The sequence below is a fragment of the Triticum aestivum genome, chromosome 3B (genome assembly GCF_018294505.1).
Source record: "Triticum aestivum cultivar Chinese Spring chromosome 3B, IWGSC CS RefSeq v2.1, whole genome shotgun sequence".
Classification (NCBI taxonomy): domain Eukaryota; kingdom Viridiplantae; phylum Streptophyta; class Magnoliopsida; order Poales; family Poaceae; genus Triticum; species Triticum aestivum.
Genome location: NC_057801.1, coordinates 789,016,372 through 789,030,871, shown reverse-complemented (window position 1 = coordinate 789,030,871; position 14,500 = coordinate 789,016,372). Strand labels below are relative to the sequence as shown.

The window sequence follows — 14,500 nt, the reverse complement described above, 5'->3', positions numbered from 1 at the left end:
CATCCTGCAAGAGGCTGGCCTTTTCTTTTTTCGACAAGATCGTGCAAGAGGCTAGCTTTGTATTAATGGGCAAGATGCAACCCGAGGCCATGAATCTGTCGGCCTTTCTTGGACGGATGGGGTGGGTACGGAAAACTTGAGATAGACCACACGAAAAGATTAAAAAAGTTTCGCTTGGGGATGACGAGTATATAACCGGAGGCTAGGACGACTTCTCGACATACTTACCTTGACTGGGTCTATGAGCGATCAATAAGGCTCATGGCGTAAAACAATGGTTCGCATTGCATATAGTGCGCATTGATTTACCCTCTCCTCTTTGTGGGAGAATGGACGTCACAATTTGTGTTAGAGGGGAATACGCTCTCACGCGCCCCCCATCAACATGTGAATAAATATAAAACTTTGTGTTTCACTTCATATATTATCCTTGGTATATACAAATTTGTTTTCAAAAATAAAGTTGCGTTCAGTTTTATGTTAAAGAAAATAAATTAGTGCTACCTGCATGCGGCCTGATAAGATGGACGTAAAGTTTCTCTGAGTTGCGTCAGAATCAAGATTGGCTTTCCCGTCAACCTTTTTTCCTCTAACCTAATCATTGTTGTCTCAGAATTAAGATTTGTTTACCCAGTCTCGTAAAATTGTTGCCTGCAAGGAATATATTGCAAGATCTGGTTTGATATGTACCGAAAAGAACACACAACTAGAATAAAGATTTGTGCTGAAAATATGAAAATAATGGCATGTGTGGAATGTGTGTCCATGACATTGAAGCAAAAACGCAAGACGGCAGATCGGTACATAATTTTGGTCCATGATGATTGCAACCAACATCGCTTTAGTCCGATCGATTGTTTCGAGCATCAATTTTTGAGAGAGAAAGAAGACACACACCACAAAGCTGCGGTGAAATAAAAATTGCCGGCGAGTTGGAGAAGTTTGGTTAAGCCTGTTTGGTAATTCTCTGGAATCCATGAACCAAACTGATCTGCCGGCATGCGTTTTGGGTGAATTTCTGGATGTGTTATGTCTCTGATCCCCGACCCATCGAGGGATGAAGTATTCGATGCCGTCGATCGTCCTGGAGCTTTCAGCGTGGGTTGTTTCTTCTCCCATTTGACTTGCATCTTGATGGTAATATTTTTATGACATTGATTAGTGTAATTTATCACCATAAGTTGGTCCTCTTTCATTTTCCTTATAATCAAATAATTCCTGTACATAACATCCTAGTGACAGCATACAGAAAAAGGTGCGCGAACGTGATAAATCTGAAGAATCCTATTCTATGGAACGAAATAGAGGTAGTAGAATGTCACAAAAATTGGACTCATTAGTAGCTAACCAAGATAGAATTTTTCATTGAACTCTCAATTATGTTCGTGTCATGAGTGAGAATCGGGAAATTTGGGTGAGTGGCTGTCAACATGATGTTCAAGTATATATTTATGTGGCATCTTAGTAGTACATAAAGGGTATGGTAGATCACTATACATCCATATTTACGACCATGTCACCATATCGCTGCGTTTTTTTATTTGAGGGAAGTTGTGTTTTTTTGGCCCAAAAGAATCATATAAAAAATCTTTAGTTAAAATACCGGTGATCTTCTTCCACGGAACGAAATAATTTACATACAAAACATTTCCTTCTTATGAAATCTTTCAATTCAGAAGACCTTAAGTCTTATATTGTGGGCCAAGTTTGTGTTTGTGTAAACAATGTTTCTATTTTTACTACGTCAACCTCGTGATCCTAGACTTCTAGGATTTTAGACATGAATGCCCTAGTTGTGGGTTTTTCCACACCGAGTTCTTAGCAATCTCTAGGGAACGAATTGCCACCGTGTTTTCGTTGTTTACTCCATGATGGTAGCCGAAAGAAAGCTATGTGCCCGCCAATACCATGTTTTCCTTGACATTTGAAATGAATGGTGTCTACAACACCCATCTGGTCACCCTGTACACTGTTCAAGTAACCGAGTTGCTCATGGAACATTTATATGACATAAACAGTGAATCACGATACCTTACATGCCTGGGCGACATATCTAGATGTGGTGCAATTTCCACTCCCTTGATGTATGAATCTTGTATGTTCATGATCTCTAGAGGAATCAAAACATAGACACTAGGAAATTAAGGATATAGGTGTACATGTATATATATAGTTTATGCATATTGCGTATGAGGGCACTTCACTACTTGCCCTTCTGTCAGTTTGTGAGTCTACGTATTTCTTCTGTTTCCCTTTTTATTGGCTTGTGAGTACATGTGTTTCTTCAATTTTAGCACATGTGATCGTCCTATTCAACCAAGACTAGTCCACACAAGTTATTAATTTCTAAAATATGTTTAGGTGTAAAAGATAAAAAAAATATCCTTAAAAGAGGATGTGTCCATGATTATAAATCATAATCTTCGATCAGTTTTACTAAACATGAGCGAGTTCTCACTAGCAAAAGAATATGAACATTAGAGGATGGTTTTATTTCATAAGAAGTACACACGTACCAGATCACAAAACGAGTAAGAGTATAACGAGGTAAGCAATATTAAGCTTTTTAATTGATAAAAACCTCTATGTCATGACTAAAATGAATTAAAAAAAATCAAATGCTAATTTCCCTATACCTTGAAATGTATCTTTTTGGGGGGTTTTGAAAAAAAAATCTAGTTTTAATTCGATTTACATACTTTGAAATGGTACATATAGTTATTGGGACGTGGGTGTGTACGATTTTTGGGTGCGTGTTGCGGCCATCCTTTGCATACATTGATTGTGTTCCTCTCGAGTGCTTTCGTTTTCTATCTATGTTACGCTTCCATAGTGGGTATCTTCATATCTGTGATAACATAGATATCTTCATTTATTACTTTGTAGAGTAATTTTTCATTGGGAAGCAGTTATATGATGGTAACATATTATGTTACTCAATTTGCCTCACATCTCTTTAATTACTTGATGCACAATCATTTTGCCTATGTGGCATGCATGTTATCTATGTTACTCGCACTATGAGTAGTTTTCGTCTACTGTTGATGCAAGGGGTTGCGGGTGGTTGGTCTTCACACATTGTCCTGCCGCTTTATTCATTTCTTGAGGATTGTCAGTTGGTGCCTGTTTATAGATACCTGTAAATTAATTTCGCGTGTCCCATGCTAAGTAAGACTCGCTGATAAGGGGGATTTGTGTTAGGTAATGCATTCCAGCGGGTAGTATTGATGATTGGTCGTTATTTTTGTGATGTCTTGATATTCATAAAGGGCATGTTAGGTCACTGGGAGTTATGGTCATGTCGGTATGTTTTGCATGACTTGTTTCGACAAAAAAACTTATACAAAAAGTGTAGGAAAGGTATTCATACTATTTTTTTTTGATCTCCTTCCTATGATCCAAAAAATTCCATACCCCACATTTGCTACTTACGAAGTCGTTCCATTCAAAGAATTCTATATCTTAGGTCTTACTAATAAGTCTTTGTCCGTGCACTAATTTCTACCTTGTCGGTGATATTTCTTTTAGAAGCATACATATGTTGTATTTGCTATATGGACCTTAGGATCTCTAGGATGCTCAAAGTAATCATGGGAGCACCGCAGTCATGGTTTATTCCATGCCTACTTCTTGATAGCTTCGTGGACCAGAATTGCAACTATCTTGTTGGTGTTTGTGACCCAAAGATTGCAGACCAGAATGCTACGTACCCACTGATATCATGTGTTCCTTGACGTTGCACATAGATGGTATCTGAAATACCCATCTGCCCATCCTTGAATGAAGCAATTAGCTAGTTGAACTAGGGCATGACCCAGAAGAGTAAATCCTAATGCCTTCCAAGCCTAAGAAACAAAACTAGATGCGGTGCAACATCCACTCACTCTATGTAAGAATGGTGTATGTTCAGAAAAATTATACGAATCAAACTCGAGGCTATAGTAACTAAGACCCGACATGTACATTTATAGTTTGGGCGTTGTGAGTGGGAGGGCACCTCACCCCTAGCCTTTTTATCGGCTTGTGAGTCTGTGTGTGTGTTTTCACTTTCAACACTTGTACTTGCTCCTAGTCAATATTTCATGTACCACATTGTGCATATTTCGGTGAGTATTAAATTGTTGAATACACTAAACATATAAGAGCATCTCCAGCGCACCCGCAAACGGAAACCGCAAATGTTCCTCTTTTTTGTTCGGACATGGTCCGTGGACATGATGCGGGAGACGGTCATCCAGTGCTATTCTCAAATTAATTCGGCTGGGAGGAGAGGGAGGAGATGGGTACCATGCATGTGAAGGTTTTTGGCCGTGTGATGTCCGGTTGGGAGGAGAGAAAGAATAGGGGGACCATGCATGTGAAGAGAGACAAAAGATAGGAGGATAGTATGGTTACTTTTGGTTGGTCAAGTGAATGTCCGGACTCCCGCATAGTCCCCCATATTTGTTGCTCGGATACTGGAATTCGTACGTCCGAACTGCTAAGTGGATATATAAGGGTCCCCATTAGAAGACAAAAGTGGTCCGGACACTGTGGTCCGGACTCGTACAAGGGAGGTTTGAGGGTCTGCTTTGGAGATGCCCTAAGGGCTAAGACCCACAAGAAGATTGTTTTTGGGACCAGAGGGTGTGTATATCATGTTTAAAAAAAATAAACTAACCTTTACCAAGAGAAGGCCGGGTTTTAAAGCGGAAGTAAATCTTGTTTGAGAAGAAGTAAATACATATCAATCGCACAGAGAGAGAACATAATAACACAGCAAGCACTATTAACCCTTCCCATTGTATTCAGAATATATATGGAAACCAGAGTATAGGGTGCTATACTATACAGTTTACAGCCGTTTCATACCCAACCTATGACTATTTAGTGTGACTCTTTAAAATTCAAATCCTCCACTCTACGATAGTCACCAAGTCACGCAGTGCTACGAATCGCGCACTTCATCGTGTTGCCCCATTCGACACCCACCAAACTCTCATGCTCTTGTCAAGCACGCTCATGTACACCATATATCCATTGCTGGCCCTGCACAGGGAGGCCTGGATGCATTTGATGGGGCCCTCGTGACTTCCGATGGCGCTACGGCCGATGGTCTTGTCGGCGGAGCCGGTGCACACCAGGTCCTACCCAAGGACGTGCACGTCCGAAACGGCTGCCTACACGCGCCGCCCCGCGGCACCGGCGTTCCATGACAGGCCGTTGGGCGCGGGACGCGGATGGCCAAGAGAGAGTGTGCACCAGTGCCGGCAGGCCCGGCCTTGCCGCTCTCCCAGGCAACACGATGAAGTAGACAACCCCGCAGTCGGCGGCGACGGCGTCGGTGGCGTCGTCGTGGGCGCGCACGGACTCGAGGCACGCAAGATCGGTCACCCCACTGATCGTGCAAGAGACCGACTTTTCCTTGTGGCTCTGTTTTAATGGGCTAGACGCAAGTGGGCCCTTGAATCCTTGGGCCTTTCTGTTAGACCAATGGATTAACCGAATGTCGGCTAGCCAGTATGGTAATTACGTTTGGTTTAGTCCCACACGGAAAGATTAACAAAATTGGCACAGTAAATATGAGTATATTACTAGAGGGTAGGGAGACCTTTAAACATACTTACCTGGACAGGGTCTATGGGCGATCAAGAAGTCTCATGGCCTAGATCAATGGCTCACATTGCACGTAGTGAGTGTGTTGATCTACCATCTCCCTTGGGAGAGTGGATGTCATAATTTCTGATAGAGGGGGTACCCGTCCGCGTGGCCCCTGCTAAATTATGAAATTGTAAACTTATTTAAATATATAGAAGTCTGTATGGATGTCTATTTCCTTTCAAGAGAATATCTATTATAGTTATTTTTATTTACTAGTGACAGTGAAGGAGTACAATCATCTGTGCAAATGTCGTCTCATAAAATATGTTTCAGGATTTGGCTTATTGCTTGTGCCCAAAAGAACAAGCAATAAAGATTTTTCCCAAGATGATGAAAATCTGACATGTGTGGATGGGTATTGAGGCAAGAAATAGAAGAAGCAAGCCGCCCCAGTTTAGCTTTCATCCATGACAAGCAGCAATTTTGTGAGAGAAATAGAACACACGGTGGCTCAATGTATGAAAAAAATCAGCCGGTTTGGTTCTTGCAAGTCCACGAAACAATTGGATAGATCAGCAACCGTCGCGCTAGAAATTTAAATTGGGAGATTTCAAATTTGAACAAGAAGGTGAGTTTGGTGTAGGAAGCGACGAGGCTGGATCACGCTGGGGCGATGCGGCTCGCCTCTAGGCGACTGCTCACGCTGGCGCCATGCTGGTTGCTGCCGCCGCCGGCGGAAACCGGATCTCGGTTCTCTTGGCTAGGTTCTACTGATGCGGAGGAGGTGGTGCATGCGGTTGAAGACTCCTCCATCGACGCCTCTACCCTGCAGCCTTCGGCTGTTCGCCGGAGGAAGACTGACGAGGAACTGGCAGCTGAGTTCTGGGCGGACATTGGTTACCCTACACCAGCGTCGAGGGTGTGGGAGAGAACGTCGTCTCGACGGACCGGTGAGGTTTTTCGTGTTTGCAGGTCCGACAAGAACGGAGAACCGTCGCTGGACTCGGCGGAGATCGTGGTGGCTTCTACGTCGGATGCTATCGTGGATGTGCCAGGATCGAAGGAGTCACCGATGATTCTTGCCGCGGCCAACCGCGGCGTCTCCGGTGTGCCCGTCCGGTCAAGACCGCTGATCAAGCCTTGGATCGGCCCCATCCCGCCTCCTTGGGCATCGCCGCCAAGAACTCTCGGTGATCTCTTGCCGCAGGTGTGTCTCGGAGATGGGGAGGCCTCGCCGGAATTATGTTCGCCAGCGCTTTCTTCGGGTCAGGCTGGGCGGAGCACCAAGACGACCATAGTTTGAAATCTCGATCCGTCTTCTGCGGCTGTTTCAGGTCTGACATGTGATCGGACGTATCCTGGGCGTCGGCTCCGGATGGTCAATCTCAGCCGTTGGCTTGGACACTTGTGGAACCGGGCAGAGCAGGCAGCCAACCCTAGGTTCAATCGTTCCTTCGTGGCTATCGTCCGCTGCCCAGCAATGACGCGCGGCGACCCATCATCCGCGCCGCCGGGCACCTCCATCGGCCACCAGTCTAATCCGACTTTAAGTTCCTCTCAGCCAATCGCTTCGCCGTCGGGAGGCGCTCCTGGCTTCGCGCCGGGAGTTTACCAGCCGGTGCAGGTCGCGCATCCCTATGCACCGCCGGGACCTTTCGCGCCGGTGTAGCAGCCGCCAGTGCTTCAACAGCCGGTGCAGCAGTCCACTTCGCATCAGGCGCCGTTCCAGCAGCAGTTTTTTGGGACCTCGGGTCAGTTTGTGCCGCAACCGCCGTATCTTCTTCAACCAACGACTGGCTTTGCGCAGCAACATCAGCAGTCGGCAGCTTTCCATCCTGCAATGGACGCTTATGTGCAGCATCATGGTGCTCCTGCCGGGATGCAGATGGCTCCCAGCTTCAACGCCAGGCCGCCACACAACTCTGCTGCCACTGGAGGCCCTGCTGCTGCACGACCTCGCAAGCCAAAGGGAAGCAAGGGTGGCCGTCAGAAGACGCACCAGGGAGCAGCTCTGCCATCTACCACTCCCCCACCTGCGGTCCCTTTGTTGCCGCCATCAGTGCAGGTGCCTGCAATGCCCCCTTCGTGTATGATGGTTGCGGGTCACAGCCAGTACACGCATATGCAACTAGGACCAATGCAACAGCACCCTACACCTACGATTCAACCTTCAGGGGCATCTGAGGGTGCAACAATTCCTAAGAAGGTGTGGTGCTCTAAGTGCCAGTCTGCAGGGCACACAAATGATGACTGCGAGACACAACAGTTTTGTTTTATTTGCAACAAGACTAATCATCCAATGACTTTGCGGTGCTGCCCTGCTCTCAAGATGCCGAAGCCGGTGGCGATGCTATGTGGTTACGGAACTGAAAGTATGGCTTTTTTTCAGATGCCCGACAATGTCTGCAGGGAGGACCTTGCACCACAGGATTCACTGACGGCGTTGGTATCTATTTCTGGTGGCTCTATAACTCCCAGTATCGTGGAGGCAGAAGTTGCTAAGATTGCACAGTACCAACTGCAGTGGACGTGGGAGGCCATACCGCACGGCCAGGACGCTTTTCTCATGTCCTTCCCGAGTGAGGAAGTTGTACACAGGGTCACTGGGTTTGTAGTTTTCATCAAGTCTCACAATGTCACTATCGAGTTCAAGCCTTGGAAGCCAGAGGAGATACCACACCGTTTGAGCTCATACCTATTTAGGTCCATGTGCATGGGGTGCCTCACGCTCTCTGACACTTCTTGGGTCTGTGGGCGGTTGGCTCGGTGATTGGCGCTACTCTCGACGTCGATCTCTCTGTTTACGCCGGAGAGGAATTGTTCGTATCCAGGTAGCCGTGCTGAACCTTGATGCCTTCAAAAGCAGCACAATTGACTCTCTCTCTACCAATGTGGTGGTTCAAAGAAAAGGTTATGAGTTCCGGTACAGTCTGGAAAAATCAGATTTCTCGGTTGATAGTGATTTTGTGCCTCGAGTCTGGGAGCACGGCGATGATCCAGGGGGAGACAAGGGGCATGACAGGGAGGATACAGTGAAGAGCAACGATCCAAGCAAGAGGTCTAAACCCAAATCATCTCTCAACAACTCTTCAGCCCTTCCTACCACGGGCGGAGTGGTGCCCATGCAGATGACCAGTGCCGTCACACCATCGAACCCTCATCGTGGTCTCCCTGCCACGGCTGTTTCTTCATCATTAATGGGGTCTTCTTTGACGGCACCGGCTTCTTCGTCTATGGCTGCCCCTTCGACGACGTCGGCTCCTTTGTCTTTGGCGCCGCCGACTCCGACTCACGGGTACGCACCGCCCCTTGACGAGGCGGGCCATGCGTGCCCTATACCTGAGAGGGTGGCACCTGTGGGGGTCAATGCGAGTGCTACATCGTCGCCACCGTTGCCAGCACCTGGCTCTCCGACTCGTCGGGGAGTGATCTTCTCCCCGGCCGTTCGAGCTGGCCAGGAGTCGGCCATGGCGCAGCTGCGAGCGCTGTCATCTACTCCTTCGTCACCAGGGGGCGTCGGCATCCGGACTCGAGGAGGTTGAGGAGCAGCCCATCTTCTTCTTCATCTTCACAGTTGTCTACTCCGCCTCTCGGGGTCGCTGGGATGTCTTCATCATCGCAGCAGCTGACTACTCCGCCTCTCGGAGGCGCCGGGATGGGCTCGGCGTCCAATGTTTCTCCTTCGCCGCTGAGGCGCGGCGGGCGTCATTACATCGGGACTGATGGTTCAGCAGCCACCGATGAGGACTCTATGGTGAAGGCCATGCGTAGGACGGCTGTCCGCAACCTCGACTTCGAAGGTACCCCTTCTCGCAAATCCTTTATGTCTTTTGATAAATCCAAAGTTTCTTCAAATATAACTAGACTTGGCGTGTCACTAGGACGTAATGAGCAAGAGGTAGATTTTTTGGTTAAGGCTCTTAAACAAGTGGAGTTAGACCGGCTTACGGTTGTTCCTAAATTGTCGAGCTTTGTTGACCCTCTCGTGTCAGATGAGGAGGATGAGGACGCTGATGCCAATCACGAAGGCAAGCTTCTCTCATTTAGTTAAAGACACGACTGAAGTAGACCTTGACGATATTGTACGCGACACTACGCTTTGTGAGCTTGTCGCTTCGGTGCGCAAGAACAAGTCTAACTCAGCAAAGAAAAGAGGGCACTCTTCTAAAAAGGCGAAGGTCTTTAAACAAAAAATTGGTTCAGCATGAGAGGCATGTTTTGAAATAGCAGAGGCCTTGGTGACTTGGCTAAACACAAACACATTGTCGATTGTGTAAAGGATCATGCGTTGGATTTTGTAGCTATCACGGAGTCGGGCAAACGTGATTTTCCAACAAGTACTCTCGACCACTTTTCAAGTGGTTTGGATTATGAATGGCACGTATTGCCGCCGACCGGCAGGTCCGGTGGAATATTGCTAGGTATTAACTCTACTTACTTGCAACTATTGTCCACGTCAAAGGGGGATTATCATATCAAATTCCACCTTCAAAACAAGTCCGACAACTTCCTTTGGAGTCTGGTGGATGTATATGGCGCCGCTCAAGAGGAGTTTAAGTTTGCATTTCTAAAAGAACTTATTAATACCTGTCGAGACAATCCCCACCACATGTTAATTGGGGGGATTTTAATATCCTTCGATATCAGCAGGAAAAAGACAATGACCGGTTTGATACTAGGTGGCCTTTCCTCTTTAATGCTGTTATTGACAGCCTGGACCTGAGGGAGATCACGATGTCTGGTCCTTAGTATAGCTGGGCCAACCACCAATCAGTACCAACATTTGAAAAACTTGATCGAGTGCTAGTTACCACTGACTGGGAATATAAATATCCCCTAGCATCGGTTCGGGCTCTAGAACGTATTGAGGCATTATCGGATCATGCTCCTTTGCTAACCAATTTTGGACAACCAATCCCAAGTTCTGACCATCACCGGTTTAAATTTGAGCTGGGATGGCTCACTAGAGAGGGATTTCATGACCTTGTTAAGAAAGTGTGGGCACGTCATCCTCGTGGTAACACACCCATTCAACGATGAAACAATCGAATTCGCTCCTTGCGCCGATTCCTTCGTGGATGGGCCAAGCATACTGTTGGCATTTACAAAAAAGAAAAACTATGTCTATCTACCTTAATCGATTCCCTTGATAAAATAGCGGAGGTCAGGCCTCTGTCTGCTGTTGAGATTGAGCAAAAAAGCAATCTAAATGAGCAGATTGCCCGCCTATTACGCGAGGAAGAGATTAAATGGTACCAACGTTGCAAGGCGGATTCGCTTGTGCAAGGTGATGATAATACAAAATACTTTCAAATGCTTGCCAATGGCAGACATAGAAAGAAACGCATATTCTCCCTTGACCAGGAGGAAGGCTGAATTGAGGGGGACGCACCACTTAGAACTTTCATTACTAAGTACTACAAGGAGCTTTTCGGACCTTCGGCTGAAACAAATTTTCAGTTGGATGAATCTGTTACTCATGACATCCCTCAAGTTACGGAAGCGGAAAATGAATTCCTAACCTCCCCGTTCTCAGAGGAGGAAATTCGAACCGCGGTGTTTCAAATGGAACACAACAAAGCTCCGGGTCCGGATGGCTTTCCCGCAGAGTTCTATCAATGTTTTTGGGACGTGATTAAGGCAGACTTGGTTCCGTTGTTTAACCAACTGCATACTGAAGACCTTGATATTTCTCGTTTAAACTTTGGGGAAATTATCCTATTGCCCAAGATTAAGGAGGCTAATCGTATTCAACAATATCGACCGATTTGCGTTCTGAATATAAGTTCTAAAATCTTTAGGAAGGTCGCAACTAATCGGTTGAACGGGGTGGCTGACCATGTCGTAAAGCCCACTCAAACAATATTTATGCAAGGCCACAACATATTAGATGGAGTGGCCGTCCTGCACGAAACTGTACATGAGCTTCACCGGAAAAAGTTGAATAGTGTCATTCTTAAAATAGATTTTGAAAAAGCGTATGATAAAGTTAAGTGGCCCTTTCTGTTGCAAACTTTGCGCATGAAGGGATTTTCACCAAAATGGTTTCGATGGGTCGAGAGCTTTGTTTCTGGAGGCAGTGTGGCCATAAAAGTAAATGATGATGTTGGCAACTATTTTCAGACAAGGAAGGGGCTTCGCCAAGGGGACCCCGCCTCTCCTATTTTTTTTAACATTGTGGCCGACATGCTAGCTACCCATGTTGAGCGGGCTAAGCTGGACGATCAAATTAGTGGTGTCATTCCACACTTGGTAGAAGATGGTCTATTTATTCTACAATACGTGGATGACACTATCCTTTTCTTGGATCATGATCTAGACAAGGCTAGAAATCTCAAGTTGCTCCTATGTGCTTTTGAGGCACTCTTTTGCTTCGGCGATGCTGCAGAATCAGCACCTGAGTATGCTGAGATTTTTGGATGTCAGCTCGGGCAGTTTCCGATTCGATATCTGGGTATTCCCATACACTATCGGCGTTTAACTATCGCTGAGTGGAAGCATGTGGAAGAGAGACTTGAGAAACGTCTTGCCAGTTGGAAGGCCAAACTCTTGTCTTACGGGGGACGTTTGATCTTGATCAATTCTGTCCTAAGCAACATGGTTCTTTATATGTTGTCATTCTTCCACCTACCGAAAGGGGTTCTCCAGCGACTAGATTACTTTAGATCCAGATTTTTTTGGCAGTGCGATAATGAATCCAAGAAATATAGACAGGCTAGGTGGAGCGTATTATGCAGACCTAAAAGTCAAGGGGGGCTGGGAATTCAAGACCTTGAGATAAAAAATATTGCTCTTCTCAGCAAGTGGGTTTACAAACTACTCTCTGAGAATGGGGTATGGCAAGAGATCATTCGCAACAAGTATGTGGGATCAAATGCCATTTCTCAAGTTCATTGGAAACCCGGGGATTCGCATTTTTTGAGTGGCGTGATGAAGGCCAAGGAATTCTTTTTCAAATTTGGGACCTTCTCGGTTAGGGATGGTTCTCAGGTTCGATTCTGGGAAGACACCTGGCTAGGAAACAACCCACTTCGGTGCAATATCCGAGCTTGTACAGGATTGTCAGACATAAATTTGTCACGATCAAACAAGTTTTAGGACAACAAAACCCGGATATTTTTTTCCGTAGGGACCTTCTTGGCCCTCGCCTGGCAGCATGGAATGAATTACTCACTCGTCTGGAGGACATTCAACTGTCAGGTGAGCCGGACGTCTTTCGATGGAACTTGCATCAGAATGGCAAATTTTCGGTCAAATCCATGTATGATGCAATGGTTCATTGTGATGTTCCAGTTGATAACAGGAAATTGTGGAAGCTCAAAATTCCTCTAAGAATGAATATTTTCATCTGCTTTCTACATAGAGGAGTCATCCTAACTAGAGATAATCTGGCACGACGAAACTGGCATGGTTCTAAGACATGTGTCTTTTGCCAACATGATGAGACTATTAGACACTTATTCTTTGAGTGCGAATTCGCTCGGGCAGTTTGGGCCATAGTTCAAGTAGCTTCTAATTTATACCCACCATGTAGTGCACGGATATGTTTGGCAACTGGTTGCGGGGTATTGATAAACAATTTTCTGCACACATTCTCGTGGGAGCGGCGGCCTTATGCTGGGCATTGTGGCTTACCAGGAATGATGTGATCTTTAATAACAAATGTGTCTCATCTCCTATGCAGGTTATTCATGTTTGTACACGATGGCTCCGTACTTGGTCTATCCTGCAGAGGCCGGAGGACAGGGACCTTTTTATGATGGCGTCTACACGGCTGGAGCGTTCAGCCAGGGAGGTTTTCTACCCCCATGGATGGCGGTGTGATCTACGGATAGGATCTACCGCACCTTAGCCTCGACATGATTTATTTGCTTTGATTTGTACCGAATTATTTTTATTCTTAGGGCACTCTTGACTTTTTGGTTGTGTGCATCTAGCTATGCAGAGGCCGGGCTTTCTTTCGATGCGATTGTATCACCTCGATATATCTATTCAATGAAATGTCCTTTATCGAAAAAAATGCGCAGGCACCAACAAAGATTCAGTATGTATGATTCATGAGTCCAGACTCCAGAGCAAGGGACCGTTTTGTGTACCAGGACATGGCTAATGTTTGCAGATTAAGCACGAGCCAATTGTTGCGAGTTGGGCCTGGAAATTTCACCTGAAGAAGGTGACACATTAACAGATCTACGGTAAAATGTTCAACTCAACGGATGCATTAAAACTTTAGAAGTCTCCCAATATTAGCACAGTCACTTTACAGCTAATGACCATTTTACACCCAACCTCACTAGTTTGTGTCACTCTTTAAAATTTAAATCCTCCTATCTACGATAATCACCATGTCGGGCATCCAGTACTGCCAAACAGTGAAAATCAAACCAAAAAGAATCTCAAGAACACGCTTCCTCCGGCAAAATGTACACACTTCTATCATGGACACATCACACACTTCACCTCAAGAACACACAGCCGTTTATCGTGGACGCTCGTCACCATTGGCCCCATTCGGCACTCATCAGACTAATGCTCCTGTCTAGCCCGCCGCTGTACACCATATAGCCATTGCTGCCGTGCACAGGGAGGCTTGGATGCATTTCATGAGGCCCTCGTGGCGTCCATCAGCGCCGACCATGGCAAGGCTGCCGCGCGACTGTCGACGCCACATAATGATGATCTTTTCATCGGGGCCGGTGCACACCTGGTCACCGGCCACGCACCAGCACAACACGGTCATGGCCTGCGCCTTCGCATCGCACGTGAGGCTTCACCATGCACCGTGTTTGTGCTCCAATGTTGGTAGTCTCTTGGACGACAATTGCCACATTGTTGTTGGTGTTTGGGCTCCACAGATCGTGTGAGAAAGTGTGCAATGTACCTATCAAAATCTGTGTTCCTTGGGGCTGCACTTGAATGG

General features: G+C 46.2%; 2 non-coding genes across 2 annotated transcripts; both read left to right on the top strand.

Moving 5' to 3' along the window:
* Positions 1 to 220: 220 nt before the first annotated feature.
* Positions 221 to 381, top strand: LOC123072960 (U1 spliceosomal RNA). The gene has a single exon (XR_006435499.1). It is a non-coding gene; the product is annotated as a U1 spliceosomal RNA (small nuclear RNA).
* Positions 382 to 5,598: 5,217 nt separating this feature from the next.
* LOC123072957 (U1 spliceosomal RNA) lies at positions 5,599 to 5,756 on the top strand. The gene has a single exon (XR_006435495.1). It is a non-coding gene; the product is annotated as a U1 spliceosomal RNA (small nuclear RNA).
* Positions 5,757 to 14,500: the final 8,744 nt, after the last annotated feature.